The sequence below is a fragment of the Crotalus tigris genome, unplaced genomic scaffold (assembly GCF_016545835.1).
Source record: "Crotalus tigris isolate CLP2741 ecotype Arizona unplaced genomic scaffold, ASM1654583v1 scf7180000017666.379230911805:20528666, whole genome shotgun sequence".
NCBI lineage: Eukaryota > Metazoa > Chordata > Lepidosauria > Squamata > Viperidae > Crotalus > Crotalus tigris.
The window spans coordinates 4,816,079-4,829,866 of NW_024096552.1; the positions used below are offsets into that span (position 1 = coordinate 4,816,079).

The 13,788-nt window shown below is 45.4% G+C and overlaps 1 protein-coding gene across 2 annotated transcripts in view; it reads right to left on the reverse strand.

Annotated features, from left to right (window-relative positions):
* The window catches only part of AGPAT1 (1-acylglycerol-3-phosphate O-acyltransferase 1), a 51,554-nt gene extending 49,909 nt beyond the window's left edge, over window positions 1-1,645 (reverse strand). For both annotated transcript variants that reach the window (XM_039336577.1, XM_039336576.1), the window contains exon 1: window positions 1,302-1,645. The gene's annotated coding sequence lies outside the window, so the exon portion shown is untranslated. The remainder of the gene's footprint in view (window positions 1-1,301) is intronic.
* Window positions 1,646-13,788: the final 12,143 nt, after the last annotated feature.

Genomic DNA, 13,788 nt, shown 5'->3' on the forward strand with positions numbered 1-13,788 from the left:
TAAATATTATTTTCCAGGTCTTCTACGGTCTTCTATTTTCCAGGTCTTCTATCATCCTAATTTGCCAGAATCCCACTTTGACCACTTTTCTTGCCTCCCAATTCATATGACTGTATTTCACAGACCCCCACCCCCAATTCTCCCCAATTTTTTTTTTTTTTACTTTCCACTCTTTATGACTTCAAAACCCACCTCTCCTAAGGCAGATCTCACCGTAAGCAGCTCACACTGGACTCACACTGGCTCTGTTCCTTCCACCATCACCCCAAGTCACGCCGGGTTCCTCCTTCCAGATCTCCTCCCTTTAAAAAGGACAGTCTCCTCACCCCAATAAAAGCTTAACCTCCAGGCATCCACACCCACTTCTATAGTACAAGTAGTCCCGGATTTACCCACAGTTAATTTAATGACTGTTCAAAGTTACAACACCACGGGGGGGGGGGAATGGCTTATGACCATTTTTTCACACTTATGACCAGGGCTTTTTTTTCTCATAGAACGCCCAGAACGGAGTTCCGGCACCTTTTTTGGGTGGAACCTTGTAAGGTAGACAAGGCGGGTTGTATGATGTGTGTGAGTTCTGGCACCTTTTTTTTTTTTTTTTTTAGAAAAAAAGCACTGCTTATGACCATTGCAGCATCCCCACGGTCACATGATCAAAATTCAGACCCTTGGCAGCTGACTCCTATTTGTAACAGCTGCTGTGTCTTAAGGGTCCTGTCTGGCAAGTCAAGTCAAGGGGGAAGTCCAGAGTCACTTAACAACGGTATTACCAACTTAACAATCGCTGTGATTCATTTAACAACCGTGGCAAGAAAAGTTATCAAATGTTTCATTTAGCAACGCAAATGGTGTTGCTCAATTGTGGCTGTAAGTCGAGGGCTGCCTGTATCCTCCCAACGACTGACCCAGATCCCCTCCCTGAAAAAAGGGGAGGTGGGAGCAGCAGGCCTTGGAACCCCAGAAATACACAACTGAGTGGACGGGGGTGCGTGGGAGGGGGAAGCACAAACGCAGCACTGCTGACTTACTAGCCCTTGATCCAGGCAGAGAGCATGCAAAAACGTACGGCTAAGATCCAAGGCGGGGGGTGGGTGGGAGGGGAAGGAGGACATATGGCGATCCAATTCCGGAGTCTAGAAACATCCAATTGCTGGACTGGCAATCCAGCCTAACTCCCCACAGCAGTAAACCTCCCCTTCTGATTTCCCATCCACCCCCACCCCATTCTTAGGGAATGATGGGAGTTGAAGTCCAAACCCGCCACTCCATCCCCCCCCACCCACCCCGCTTTTACTTACCTGGCTGCGTGCCCCGCTTTTGGTGTGGGGGGAAAGCCGGCGTCGGGGCTCCTGGAGGCCCCCTGTCCGCTCACCCCCCGCGCTTCCAGAGCCAGGCCATGGCGGAGCCAGCTTCAGAGATGCGCCGAGGAAGAAGCCGGGAGCGCAGAGCGGCGGGGCGGGCTCAGATGCTCCAGCTTGGGCGGCGGTGGCCTCAGCCGGCGTGGGCCACTTCCTCGGGGGCTCCGCCGAGTGGCAGGAAGTGCAGGGGGGGCTCTGACGGGCAGCCCCGGCCGCCAATAGCCGCGGCGGCTCCTTCCTCCTCCTCGTTTGTCCCCACCCCGTGACCAGCGGCTCGCGCTCTCTCCCGCTTCTCCCCCCCGCCCCTCCCGCCCGTGGCTGTTCCTGCGGATGCTGCGTTCCTCCCCCCGCGCCTCCTCCGGGCTCTTCATTCATTCATTCATTCGCTCGCTTTTCATTCATCCCGCGCTGCTTCCTCCCACCCGCCGCCACCCCCTCCCCCGTTCCAGAGGTCCACTTTCGCTGGGGTCCGAAAAGACGGAGGAGGGCAGGACGTGAAAGCGAGGAGGGAGACACGGGAGGTCGGGAGCTTGACGTTTCCAGGCGGACACGCCCGAGAGCCTCGTCAAGACCTTTCCGTCGCCGGGTTCAGCGGAGCTTTCTTCCGGGCGAGGCCGGCTGGGTGTACAGGAGGATCGCGCAAGCTGGGGTGGATCAGATGCTTTGCTAGATCGACTCTCTCGGAAGCGCCATCCTTGCTGCAAGATCTGAAGGCAGCTTTTGGCCAAGTGCCTAAGAGCTGTGGTTTTCCTGGGTGAATGGCGAAATAGCCTTGTCGGGACAGGGATTTTCACCTCTGAAACGTCCCTAACCGCAAACAGAAGCTGCTAATGCCCTAAAGCTTGGCTCTTTTATGACTTGTGGACTTCAACTCCCAGAATTCCTCAGTCAGCATGGCTGGTTCAGGAATTCTGGGGATTGAGGTCCACAAGTCATAAAAGAGTCAAGGTTCCCTACCCCTGCCCTAAACTGCGATAAGGAAAGAGACCAAAAATTGTGGACATACATTGCTTTTCTCTACATTACAGTGATGTTTTATTTGTTCTATCTAGTGCTTTTCAAGAAACGATATTTATTTCTAATTCGCAGATGCAGTGGGCTTAGTTTAACAAATTCTGCTGATATTTCAACATAGACATTTTGGTAAGGAGCTTTTTACAATTTCTTACACTATCTCCTGCTCTCTCTGCATACCTGCTTTGCAAATAATGAGAGGATAGGTTTATACCTTGAAAAATGCAGATTCGTTAGCCACTTTTCCTTGTCAAAGAATAAATAAACTAGAGTATGGACAAGGATGGTTTTCAAGAAGAGAAAGGTATGGGGAGATTCAGTAAACGGTGTTGGTATAAAGTAGATTTAGCCAACGTTTGCTTTTATAGCGTTTTTCATAGCTCAGTACTTTATTTGGCTTCCTATTTTGTATGTCTTCTGCCCTCTAACTTTCCTTATCCCTATTTATGAATAGGTAGGCATGTAAACAATCTCAAAACAAGGTACAGGATAGTAAAACCACAAGTCTAAAAAGTGAGCACAAAGGAAGGAAAAGATGGAAAGGAAAATAATAATAATAGTAGTAGTAAAGTTGGAAGGGACATTGGAGGTCATCTAGTCCAACCCCCTGCTCAGGCAGGAAACCCTACACCATTTCGGACAAATGGCTGTCCAGTCTCTTCTTAAAAACTTCCAGTGTTGGAGCATTTACTACTTCTGGAGGCAGGTTGTTCCACTGGTTAATTGTTCTAACTGTCAGGAAGTTTCTCCTTAGTTCTAGGTTGCTTCTCTCCTTGATTAGTTTCCATCTGTTGCTTCTTGTCCTGCCCTCAGGCGCTTTGTAGAATAGCTTGATTCCCTCTTCTTTATGACAGCCCCTGAGATATTGGAACACTGCTATCATGTCCCCCCTTGTCCTTCTCTTCGTTAAACTAGACATACCCAACTCTAGCAACCGTTCCTTATATGTTTTAGCCTTCAGTCCCCTAATCATCTTTGTTGCTCTTCTCTGTACTCTTTCCAAAATCTCAACATCTTTTTTTTTTGTATTGGGCTTTATAAAATGGTACCTTTGCTTCACATGATCTTGATTCTACCCCTCTGTTAAAGCAACCTGGGATTCCATTGGCTTTTTTGGGCTGCTGCCACATATAATTACTCCAAAGTTGTTTGTTGCAGGATTCTGGTTACATCACAGTTTTATAGCATGATAAATGCTGTGACTGCCGGAATTTCTTTCTATCAGTAGGAAGGAGAAGCTATGACTTACTTGGAAAATCTCTGACTTGGGCTGCTTTGTTTTAGAGCAGAGAGATAGGATTGGATTTTTTTAGAGAAATTCTAAAGAACAAGAGAGGACATAATTAACCCATAGCAAAGGATGGCATAGCTATCATGAGAATCATTTTTTTTAAAGTGTTCTTTCAATATTTCAAATGAACCAGTCTAAAATATTTGCCTACTTCTTGTCTATGTCCTGAGACAGATGTGTAATGTTACAGTTGGAGAACAGTAATAACATTCAATTCTTTATTTTGAACTTAACAAGAACCATAAGTATCCCAATAAAACAAGAATACCTAAAATAGTAATAAGCAAATTTTTATCTCAACCTTAGCAACTTGAAGATGTGTGGACTTCAACTCCCAGAATTCCTCAGCCACCCACTAAATTGTTCCCTTGCAGTACATACTATAGGAAGCATCACCTGGTGTCCTAATTTCCATCTCTATTTTGCTATTGGCATGTATATAAATGGTTAAAACTGGAATAATCAAAGGCTTCCTTTGGCATTCTCCATGCTAATGATCCAGTGCTCATTGAAAAACTTGGAAGACCAGGGGACAGATGGACCTTTCTGGAAAAAAACTCTGATTGCTAAGAGATGACACCAATTTCATGGGACGTAATCCTTCAGTCAATGCTGGTTACCCACAGCGGCTTTGGAAAATTATGTGTATATTGATACAGATATTAGACTAATGTTTCTCAACTTTGACAAATTGAAGAGTAACAGAATAACACAATAGGAAGGGATCTTGAAGATCTTTTAGTCCAACCTCCTGCTCAGGCAGGAAACCTTATACCATTACAGACAAATGGTTGTCCAGTCTCTTCTTGAAAATTCCCAGTGTTGGAGCATCCACAACTTTTGGAGGCAGGTTGTTCCACTGATTAATTGTTCTAACAGGAAATTTCTCCTTAGTTCTAGGTTGCTTCTCCTTTTGATCAGTTTCTATCCATTGTTTCTTGTCCTGCCTTCAGGACAAGTATTGAACCAGGTTCTACCTATATCATACCTGTGGATTTGGTTTTTCTTGCTTAAATGCAGAATGTCATTTTGTTAGATAAGGCTTTTGTTGGCTTGAGAATTCTGGGAGTTGAAGTTCAGATCTCTTCATGTTGTCAAGGCTAAGAAACACCAAGCAATGTAAATTCGTGCTTTTTCATGCTTTTTCTCTCCCTGCTTTTATCTGTCTATTGTCCTGTTTCTTCCAGATAGCTATTTTTTTAAATGAACACATCAAGTTATATTATTTATAGCTGAACTGAATGGGCTTGCTCTGATTAAAAGTGTGCTGGATGCAAACTAAACTGGAAATTACCCATAGTAATTTTCAACAGATGTTAGCTCCCCCCCAGTTTAAAGAAAAGAAGAAATAGGGGTAACATGATAGCAGTATTCCAGTATCTGAGGGGCTGCCACAAAGAAGAGGGGGTCAAATTATTCTCCAAAGCACCAGAGGGCAGGGCAAGGAACAATGGTTGGAAACTGACCAAAGAGAGAAGCAACCTGGAATTAAGGACGAACTTCCTGACAGTGAGGACAAATTAACCAGTGGAACAGCTTGCCTTCAGAAATTGTAGGCGCTCCATCACTGGAGGTTTTTAAGAAGAGACTGGACAGTTACATGTCTGAGATGGTATAGGTCAGGGGTGGGCAACCTTGGCTCTTTTATGACTCATGGACTTCAACTCCCAGAATTCCTGAGCCAGTCATGCTGAGGGGAAAGGGAGAGGTTTCCAAGCTGAGCCATGCTGGCTCAGGAATTCTGGGAGTTGAAGTCCACAAGTCATAAAAGAGCCGAGGTTGCCTACTCCTGGTATAGATACTCCTGCTTGAGCAAGGGGCTGGACTAGAAGACCTCCAAGGTCCCTTCCAGATTCTATTCTATTCTATTCTATTCTATTCCTGTTTTACTTCTGTTTCTATATTTTCACTGGGTGTTACATACAAATACACCTTACAAGATGTGCAAATAAAGATAACCATAAAACACTGCTGAAAGGTTTAACCACAACCAACCTCAGAGGACTTTGCCCAAATAACTCCTAACTCAAATAGTTAAAAAGGAAAACTCCCTACTTATCTTCTAAAAAGCAGCACCTATAAATGAGGACTTTACTGGCAGCTAATAGTTGTTGATAATAGATACATATAGGGTTGTTCCAGCTAATTGTATTACTATCCCTTTTCCTACTATGCTAGGGTTTAGCAGTGTATACAGTCCTCAACTTACAACCAGTGGTGGATTCAAATATGTGAACAACTGGTTCTCTTTGTGGATGCCACTTCCAGAAGTCCATTCTGGGCCTGGGCAACAAAAAATTAGCTATCAGTTCTGCTGAAGTGGTGCAAGCTGGCTGAATCCCACCACTGCTTACAATAATTTGTTTAGTGATCATTTGAAGTTACAATGGCACTGAAAAAAAAAATATGACTGTTTTTCACACTTACAACCATTGCAGAATCCTTGTGATCAAAATTCGGACACTGTCAGAATCCAATTATATTTCATCTTTAATTATCAAATATAGAAACTCCCAATTCTGCCTTCTCTGGATTCTGCCATAAGAGGGAGAGAAGGGGGAGAGCAAAGGGGCTTTATGGCCCTCACTTCCTTCAGTACACTTCAAAGGGCTGAATGATGAATGTGTGTTTATTGTGACCTCTAAGCATTAGCATATCAAAGAAGGGTAATTGCCTTTCATGTAGTTATCTGAAGTCTCCATCCAGACGGAAGAAAGAAGAAAAGGGGTGGAATTGTGATACTTGAAACTATCACTGGAAGGGGGGTTGATTGGGTGGGACTACTGGGGAACCCCTTAAAACCTTGAATGGAAGAGCTTGAACCCCAAGTCCTGTCTAGCATGCCTGCAACCATTTTCTCTTAATAAAGGATTCCTGTTGGAAGAATTATTCCAAGAGTTCTCTCTTCTTAAGATGCAAAGTGGGGTGGGTCCTTACATTAGACAGGACTTGCAAAATTAATCCACCTGGAAGGGAGACCCTTGCCGGGGGATTTTGCAAAAAATTTACCATGTCAGACAATGGAGAAAGAGAGGGTGAAAACTCCCTGGAAAGAGAGCCGCTGACCCAGTTGGAACCTTGCCAGATGTTGGGATCTGAGAGGTCAGATTCCTCGGGAGAAGAAGTGGTGGAGACACAGGACACAAGCCTCGCTGGTCGATGAACGTTGGAAAGAAAAGTGAGTGGAGAAAGGAATCAAGAAAGGTGACCCTGAGATGGGGGACCAAGCAACCAGAATGGAAGCAGGAGATGGAGAAATCCCTGCACGCAAGTGAAGAGGGAGGAAGCTGGGCACCGTACTCAGACTGGATCCTAGAGAAAGCTATTGACCTGATGAAGAGAACTCTCAGCTCCCTATGAGAGGAGAATACTGAGCCCTACGGCCGCCCCAGTTCCTGGAGCCGCAAAGGGAGAGACACCGAGGGGGACATGGAACCTGCAACCCCAGGGACATCTACTGATCCAGGAGCCCCCACCCCCTACCGGACCACAGATGGTAATCTGGACGGAAGACACTACCACCCACAACGAAGGCACCGATCCATTCCAAGACGTCCACCGTTGGAGGTGAAATTCAAAGGGGAGCCAACACGCTTGGAGTTTTTCCTAACCCAAGTCCTCAGCTACATGGAGGAATATGGGCAGGACATTCCCAGCGACAAAGCCCGCATCCGGATTGTGCAATCTGCCCTGGATGGACCAGCTGCGGATTGGGTGGTGAACTTGCATGACTCCAATGCCCCAGAACTCAGTAACTTCAACCGTTTCATGTCCTCTTTGAGAAGACGATTTGAAGACCCCCTGGCTGATCGCAAAGCCCGTGAAAGGATAAAAACGATGAGGCAAGGCAAACGCCCGGTGGCTGAATATACACAAGAATTCCGGGCCATTGCCCGCAAACTGAATTGGCCAGAAGACATCCGCCTTGGCCATTTCAAAGTGACGGACTAACTATGATCAATTTTGAGTGGCTTGCCTGTCTCTTCCTGAGGGGACTCGCATCAACTTGAAGGAATGGTACGTCTTGGCAGAGGAAGCAGAGATCGACATATTGAAGAGGCACCGCCGAGGAAAACAATGGAGCCGCCCCCCGCCTGAGCTGACACACCAACTGGTGAAATCATCGAATACAGCCAAGAAGCAAATGGGATGTTTCAAATGCGGAAGAGAAGGGCATCGAGCTGTAGAATGCCGCTCAAAGGCCCCCCAGCACAACCCATACAGATCCCCAATCAACAAACCCGGAAAGTATTCAGCTAAGCCAAAAGAAACGGCCATGAGAATGATGGAAATTGCAGAAACCCCCACCTCTGCTCACCAAGGTGAAAGAACTCTATCCTACACCACAGGGCCGGTGGATGCCTCATATGGGACAGCTCGGAGGGCGAACCCCTGGTAAGTGGATGCATCACACCCATCTTCAAAACAGTGACTATATTAATCCCCCCCATGCCCGAAGCTGTGAAGGTGAAAGCCTTAATAGACTCTGGCTGCACCCGCTGCCTTATTAGCCCAACACTAGTGGGGAATCTGGGCATCCCATCCAGAAGACTGGAACAACCAATCTCAGTTGGCCAGCTAGATGGATCCATAGCAGGAGGGATGCCAGCTACCCTAGCCACTCTGCCAATACACCTCTCCCTGGGCAACCATGAAGAGCACTTAACGTTTGTGGTGACCCCAGGTATGGAATGCCCAATGATTCTAGGGATGGAATGGTTGAAAAAATGGAACCCCTGGGTAAATTGGAGGACGACAGAAATCAAATTCCCGAAGGGGGACTCTATGGACTTAAAACCCCAAGGGAGGCTACCAGAATCAAGAATAGAAAAAGCATCCATAGGGGAGGAAAAAAGATTAACAGAAATACTAGAGGACTATAGGGACCTTGCTGAAGTCTTCAGTGAGGAGAGGGCGAATGAGCTCCCCCCCCCACCGACCCCAGACTAGTACCATTGAATTCAAGCCTGTGGCAGAAACTCCCGAAGCCCAGATATACTCCATGGCCCATAAGGAGAAAGGAGGATAAATTTGTGAAAGGATTTATAAAAAAAAACCTGGAAGACAGGTTTCATTGAGGCCGAGGCCGAAATCCGTAAAGGTGCTGCCCCGTGTCCTTTTAGAGAGAAAATGATGGCTCTTGGTGCACGTTTATCGTGATTATAGGGCTTTGAATACGATCAGTTGAAAGCAACCTATAACCCGCTGCCCCTCATGAAAGACATGCTTGTCACACCTATCGAAAGGGTGAAAATTTTTCTAAAAACTAGACTAAGGGAAGCTTACTATCCGCGTGAGAATCAAGGAAGGGACGAATGGAAGTTTCTGCATTTAACTGCCCCATGGGGCTATTCATTCAAAGTCTTGGCCATTTGGATTAACAAGGTGTGTGCCTGCAGTCTTTATGCAATTGATCAATGACGTTCTAAGGGAGCACCTGTTTAAGGGGGTCCTTGTTTACTTGGACGACATTCTTATCTTTACCGAAACAAAAGACGAACACGTCAAACTTGTCAGAGCGGTTTTAAAAAAGCTGCGAGCCGCTCACCTATATGCCAAACTATCAAAATGCGAATTCCACCAGGAAAGGATAGACTATCTAGGCTATCGCATATCCCCACAGGGTATTGAAATGGACCCGGAGAAGGTCAAAGCAGTACTAGATTGGGCACCACCCCGCACAAGAAAGCAACTACAAAGTTTCCTGGGCTTTGCAAATTTTTACGCGAGCAAGGTTCGTCTCACCCTCATTTGCACAGATAGCCTCCCTCGCTCCTAACTACTAAAACGAAGGTAACTCCTCAGTAAAACTTAGCCAGGCACTAACATGGACAAATGGATGCCAAGCAGCATTTGAGAGACTAAGAGACTTTTTTTGCCGAACGCATACTAAGGCCCAGACATGGACAGCCCTTCGTTAATCAGCAGATGCAAGTGATGTGGGCAGTGGGGGCTGTGCTAGTTCAGAAATGAATGATCTGTGCCAGTATTGCAACCCTGTGCATACTCGTACATCCAAGAAACTCACGGAAATACAGAAGCAGCGCTGGCCCGCATGGGGAAGGAGGCTTATGGATACATTGGGCATTACTCACGTGGCTACAGTTCCTGAAGGCACAAATCCTTTCCAGGTGTGGACTGATCACAAAAATTTAGAAGCTCTGAAAACTTCCAGGAAACTCAATCCCAAACAAGCCTGCTGGTCCCAGCATTTTCACCAGTTCCAATTTAAGCTCAAACATTTACCAGGAAGAAAGAACTTCCTGGCAGATGCTCTATCTCGCATGCCCCAATATAACAGCGCACGAACCACAGACTCTAGACCAATAATGGCAGAGTCACAACTGGCAGCGCCAGTAACCACAAGAACCCAAGCCCAAATAAAACCACAACTGGACAGCCAAACTGGGATTGATTCCAGAAAAAGTGTTTGAAACAGATGAATGGTTCCAGTCGTGAAACAAAAATTGTGCACAATTGGAGAGTCGGGTTGCCTTGGGTAGGGGAAAAGTTATATAGGGATACCAACAACTCAAGAGTATACTTTCATGCAGCTTTGCCATGACACAAAATCATCAGGCATTTTGATTTGTAAAACTTTAACACTTAATTAAACGGGCGATGTTGGTGGCCATCAATAAAAAGAGGTACATTAGAAAGTTATGTTTTGCCAGCTGCACACCTGTGCATCAGGCAAAGAGGTTTTGCAAGGGAATGTCGTCCAGGCTATTACAACCAGTGCAAGATCGCCTCAGCCCCCTGTAGGAGACTAGCCCATGGTTGTGTTATAGTGGAATTGCCAGAAAGCAATGGGAATACTGTTTATCCGTGGACAGTCACGGCCTATTCCAATGAAGGGTGCACTTTCTCCCTCTTGCCAGAAGATTCCCACTGCAAAGGCCTTAGCAAAACTTTTCATCCAGCACATTTACAGATTGCACGGGGCACCCCAACGCATCATCTCTGATAGGAGAGTGCAATTTACGTCTGCATTTTGGAAGGAATTTTTTATCCCTCTTAGGGACCACTCAGGGACTGACATCTAGCCATCACCCTCAGACAGATGGACAAACAGAACGCTGCCATTCGGTACTTGAGCAATATTTGAGATGTTTTTTAAATTTCCAACAGAGTGATTGGATGGACTTACTTCCTTTTGCAGAAGTCGCCTACAATAATGCAGTCCACTCCTGCACAGGCTACACTCCTTTTCAAATAGCCAACGGTCAAAGTTTCAACCCTATGCCAGAGTTAACCCCAAACGAACCAACGATCCCTTCACTGAAAGAATGGATGGAAAAACTACAAAACACCTGGCCAATAGTTAGAAAAGCACTAGATGAAGCTAGGCAGGCATACACAGCACAAGCCGATAAAAAAAGGGTTGAGCCTACACCATTCATTATAGGAGAAATGGTGTACTTATCTACAAAATACCTAAAGTCCCTACAGCCCTGTAAAAAACTTGGACCAAAATATATAGGACCTTTTCCAATTAAAAGAATCATAAATCCAGTAACAGTAGAATTAGAATTACCCAAAAATCTCAGGCAAATACACCCAATTTTTCATTGCAGCTTGCTGAAAATAGAGCATCAGTCACCTCTACGGCCAAAAATCCCCCCCCCACCACCTCCAATCATGGTGGAGGGGGAACAACACTTCGAAATAAAAGAGATCCTTGACTCTAGGAGATATCATGGAACAACTCAGTACCTAGGTGCCTGGAAACACCTCCCTGCCTCACAAAATGAGTGGGTTCATAAACGTCATGTCAGAGCCCCGAAGCTATTGAAGAAGTTTCACACAGAGTATCCTAACAAGCCTGACTAAATTTTATACTTGTTGTGTTTTCTTTCAGATGGATCTCTCTTATTTTTAAGAGGGGCCGGATGTCAGAATCCAATTATATTTCATCTTTAATTATCAAATATAGAAACTCCCAATTCTGCCTTCTCTGGATTCTGCCATAAGAGGGAGAGAAGGGGGAGAACAAAGGGGCTTTATGGTCCTCACTTCCTTCAGTACACTTCAAAGAGCTGAATGCTGAATGTGTGTTTATTGTAACCTCGAAGCGTTAGCATACCAAAGGAGGGTATTTGCCTTTCATGTAGTTATCTGAAGTCTCCATCCAGACGGAAGAAAGAAGAAAGGGGGTGGAATTGTGATACTTGAAACTATCACTGGAAGGGGGTTTGATTGGGTGGGACTACTGGGGAACCCCTTAAAACCTTGAATGGGAGAGCTTGAACCCCAAGTCCTGTCTAGCATGCCTGCAACCACTTCTCTTAATAAAGGATTCCTGTTGGAAGAATTATTCCAAGAGTTCTGTCTTCTTAAGATGCAAAGTGGGGTGGGTCCTTACAGACACTTAGCAACAGGCATGTGTTTATGACAGCTGCCATGTCCTGGGATCATATCATTACCTTTTGTGACCATCTGACAGGAGAAGTCAATGGGGAAGTCAGATTCGCTTAACAATCATGCCAAGAAAGGTCATAAAATGGGGCAAAATTCACTTAACAATGGACCTTTGGGGTTCAATTGTGGTCATAAGTTGAGGACTGCTTGTGTATTATTATTTAATATTATTTAATATAATTGTTGTTAAAACCATCTCCTGATATTTAGATTAACATATAGGGAGGGAAGGAGGGAGGGAGGGAGGGAGAGGGAGAGAAAGAGGAATCAACTGCCCTGTTGTAATTCAGATGCCACCTGCTCTTCACTTCTTCAGCTTTTCTTCATAATCAAAAGATGATTTCTCCCACCGTCTCTGCTTTACAGATGGTCCTTGACTTATGACTGGTTACTTATTGACTGTTCAAAGTTACGACGGCTGTCCACAGGGCTACTTATGACCTGAATTTGAAATTCTGATGGCAGCACCTCCCCCATCACATGATCACTAGTTAGGGTACAGGGCAACCAGCCTGCATTACTGCTATTGGCAGTGTCCCACAGTGACATCTCTGTGATTTATCGCTTTTGTGTTTAGCAATAGCGTGTAGATTTATATACCGCCCCATAGTGCTGTACAGCACTTTCTGGATGGTTTACGTTAGTATATTACCCTCCCCCCCAACAACCTGGGTCCTCATTTTTACCGACCTTGGAAAGATGAAGGCTGAGTCAACCTTGAGCCTCATCAAGATCGAATTCGTAGCAGTGGGAAGAGTTTAGCCTGCAATATTGCATTCTAACCAGGCCTCTTTGTTTACCTATGGTTTCCAGCAAATGATGCACAGCAGACAACAGGTTCCCTTAACTACCATGGTGTTTGCTTAACAACCCCTGCAAAGATCGTAAAATTGAGGGCAGTCATGTGGTGACCTGCTTAATGACTGTCATGACTTACAAATGTAATTCTGGCCTCATTTGTGGTCGTAAGTCAAGGACTACATGCACTTTCTCCTTTTTTACATGCAGCCGTCAAAAATACGTATCAGCTGAATGTGCCATGTGAGATTAAAACGTATGAAAAATAGTTGCAGGAATTGGATATGGCTAGTCTAGAGAAAAGAAGGACTAGGGGTCTTATGATAGTGGTATTCCAGTATTTGAGGGGCTGCCACAAAGAAGAGAGGGGTCAACTTATTTTCCAAAGCACCAGAAGGCAAGACAAAAAACAATGGATGGAAACTACTCAAGAGAAGCAACCTGGAATTAAAGAAAAACTTCCTAACAGTGAGGACAATTAACTAGTGGAACGGCTTGCCTTCATAAGTTGTGGGTGCTTCATCACTGGAGGTTTTTAATAAGACTGGACGTCACTTGTCTGAAATGGTATAGGGCAGTGTTTCTCAACCTTGACAATTTTAAGGCATGTGGACTTCAACTCCCAGAATTCCACAGCCACCAATGCTGGCTGTGGAATTCTGGGAGTTGAAGTCCACATGCCTTAAAATTGTCAAGGTTGAGAAACACTGGTATAGGGTCTCCTGCCTGAGTAGGGGGTTGGACTAGAAGACCTCCAAGGTCCCTTCCAGCTCTATTCTGGTTAATTGAAAGTTGAGATAATTGGGCAGAAATGGAGAGGTTATCTGAAAGAGTGATGTCTTCTCCAGGATGATTTCAACAAAAAAAGGCGATGGCTGCCGTCCTTGATCTGGTTGGTGGAGA